The sequence below is a fragment of the Octopus bimaculoides genome, chromosome 2 (genome assembly GCF_001194135.2).
Source record: "Octopus bimaculoides isolate UCB-OBI-ISO-001 chromosome 2, ASM119413v2, whole genome shotgun sequence".
NCBI lineage: Eukaryota > Metazoa > Mollusca > Cephalopoda > Octopoda > Octopodidae > Octopus > Octopus bimaculoides.
The window spans coordinates 146,884,974-146,888,385 of record NC_068982.1 but is presented as its reverse complement, the minus strand read 5'-3'; the positions used below and the strand labels follow the sequence as shown (position 1 = coordinate 146,888,385).

At 33.6% G+C, this 3,412-nt stretch overlaps 1 protein-coding gene across 2 annotated transcripts in view; it reads left to right on the top strand.

Annotated features, from left to right (window-relative positions):
* Positions 1-3,412, top strand: part of LOC106874939 (transcription factor Sp8) — a 230,571-nt gene that overhangs the window by 224,107 nt on the left and 3,052 nt on the right. The gene's annotated exons all lie outside the window — the stretch shown is intronic.

The following is a 3,412-nucleotide window of genomic DNA, read 5'->3' as shown; positions in this document are numbered from 1 at the left end:
ATGATAAGAATTGTTTCTGTTTTTAGATTTCACATTCGAGTTACCTCTATTTCCAGGTCTTTGTATTTTGAAAGTTTTTCCATTTCTTTTAGGGAAACGTTGTCATCTGCTGGTATTGATACATCAATTAGAAAGCATTTTTTTTCTTCATGATCTTTGACAACTATATCTGGTCTATTGGCCTTAATTTCTCTACCTGTGTGTATTATTATTATTATTATTATTATTATTATTATTATTATTATTATTATTATTATTATTATTATTCAATAGTCGATTGATCTCGATTGTGTTGGAAACTGCTATGAAAAACTTGTCGAAGTTATCGCCCAGGCCACGGTCTATTTCACCAAAGTAGAGTATTCTATGTAGTGTTCCTATGATGTGGTGTATACAACGTACGACTAACATTTTAAGTGATTTGGTACTGTGGTTCTGTGACGGAAATTATTGAGGTGTTATTGTTGTGGAGATAACTGTTTCATATGTGGAGAAAGTATTTGAAATTGCATGGTTTGGTGTAGGTGGTAGAAAAGGAGCTTCCAACTGAAAGGTTTTTCAAAATTCGCGTCCCTTTTGAAAGAGATAAAATGCGACATGGCAAATGTCGTAACGGTTATGAAAAAAAGAAGAAATTGGAAATCAGAGGTAGCAGAGGATTGAGGCATCCAATACAAGGATAAGCAGGTGGAAGGTGAAGGAATGAGTGTAGAAGGTACACTGAAGAGCAGGGCTCTGTGGAGATCCACAACTGATCGATCAACGTGGGCAGCATTTCTGCCCGCCAACGGACAACACAATTCAGGAAATACAAAAGGAACAAACATTCATTCAGTCCTTTGTAAGATGTTACCACCACAAATAAGAACACGATATACAGGGGTATTTTTATGATAATGCTATTCACAAGTTTTCTATCGTTGTCGTTGATCGCGCTTTCAAAAAGACAATCTACTTAAAAGTAATCAATATTCCTTTCCCGTTATAACCCTCTACTACAATTTCTCTCCCTGATTTTTGTTGCTTACATTCTTATCTTCTTTCTAAAATGCTGCAAACAGTATCAAGAGCATATGAATTTGATGCAGATCCTGTTAGCCTCATTGGGTTACAGTATTTACATGTACGTATGTGTGTGTGTGTGTGTGTGTACATACATACATACATACATACATACTCTCACACGCATACGCATAGATATATTCATTCATACATATGGGTATATATCTACATGTATAAGTACATGCTTGTTTGTATATATAAGTGTATGCATGCATGTGTACATGTATATATGTATATACATATAAAGTACTAAGGCATCCTAATCGTGGACCAGCTGTAATACGCTGTCTCAATATTTAGTCAATTAATACGGGTCGGCATCGAATGCCTTAATATGCAAATCACGAAAAGCGGTGACAATCGTTCATCATATTTGTCGTAAGAAGCTACAAGGCAAGCATTAAAATTTATCCACAACTCATGTATAACATTCTCTCTCTCTCTCGTTGTCTTTCTCACTCATTCTCCCGCCTCTCTTACCTCCTTCTTTCTCTTTCTCTTTCTCTCTATGTGCGTACGTGCGCGGAAGTGTGTGCATATGTAAGTAATACATGTATGTAATTATGTATATATATGCATGGTAAAACTTTGGTAAGTGCCAAACTGAGAATCTTGAACTATTATTATATTTCATTTGTGGAAGTATAACAAAATATGTATATATATAATACATACACCACATACATACGCATATATATATTTGTGTGTATGTGTGTGTGTGTACATGGATGCATATCCATATATAAATTTATATATATTATATATACGCACTCGCAGATACATGCGTCTATGTATGTACAAATATATATATATATATATATATATGTGTAAGTTGCAGAGATTGTTTTTTTTTTATATATTCCAAATCAGACATTAAATACAGGTGAAAATAATTGGAGAATATTCCGAGGTAGAAATATTCACGAGAAGTAGAACATTACAATAGATATAGAAAAAAAAATGAAAACAATATAAGTGAAATGACAATTTGTCTGTGGTTCGAATAATGATAATGAAAAAAAAAATTGACAATAAAAAACAGTGACAATAAAAATATTAGTGGATAAAAGAATATACTTGTAAGGAGTATATGTATAATCCCCAAAATACGCCATACAAAGGTTCAAAAATATTATTATATCTTTATTATAAACACGGTCTTTATTTTTTTAATAATTATGAAAATATGTTTGATGTTTCATGCCTTGTGTGTAAGTTGTTATTTTGCTGTTAAACACTCGTTGTGTAACTTGTAATTACCAACACACTAATTATGGTGGTCGTATTTTTCCCCCCACATTTTAAGATAACTATTTGCAAGATATACGGGGACAACATACGTTTTTTTTCAAATATGTCTTTGACATTAATTTATTTTGACTAAATATACGGCTGATTTTTATTGTGGCCGTTTATAGTCGACAACTATCTGGTTTATTATATAACTGGTTTTCATTCTGAACCAACGAAGGAGTCTCAACGCCGTCGCTCGACAATGAATACCAATGAACGCAGTATTTGCCTGCAGACACACACATACACACTTTCTTTCACACACACACGCACGCCTATATATAAATTATGTCTATATTTGAGAGAAAAACTCTCAACACATATAATAGCAATTTGATTGACGTTATTTAAAGTTTCATAGACGTTCCTAAGTTAATATCAAACTTTATACATGTTTTGAGCCCTTTATTCAATGTTTGTTGTTTTTATGCATTTAAAAGCAGTATTCACACAAACACACACACACATCCACACACACACATGCACGCACGAACACACGCAAGCAGGAACGCACGCACGCAAGCACACATACTGACGCACACACACACATTTAAAAAATTATTTTTTACTTGTTTCGGTAACTTGACTGCGGTCATGCTGGAGTAACACCTTTAGTCGAAAAAATCTGCAAAAGGACGTATTCTTTATAAACCTAGTACTTATTCTATCGGTTCTTTTACTGAACCACTATATTACGGGGGACATAAACATACCAACATCGGTTGCCAAGTGATGGGGGGAGGAAAATATAGACACACAAATACATGAATATATATACGACGGGCTTCTTTTAGTTTCCGTCTACCAAATCCACTCATATGGCTTTGGTCAGCCCGAGGCTATAATTAGAAGACACTTCCCCAAGGTGTCACGCAGTGGGACTGAACCCGGAACCGTCTAGTTGGGAAGCAAGCTACTTACCATAGAGCCATTCGTATGTATATGTATGCACACACACACACACATATATGTATATATATATATGTATATGTATGTATATATGTATATATATATATATGTATATATATATATATGTATATATATATATTTGTATATA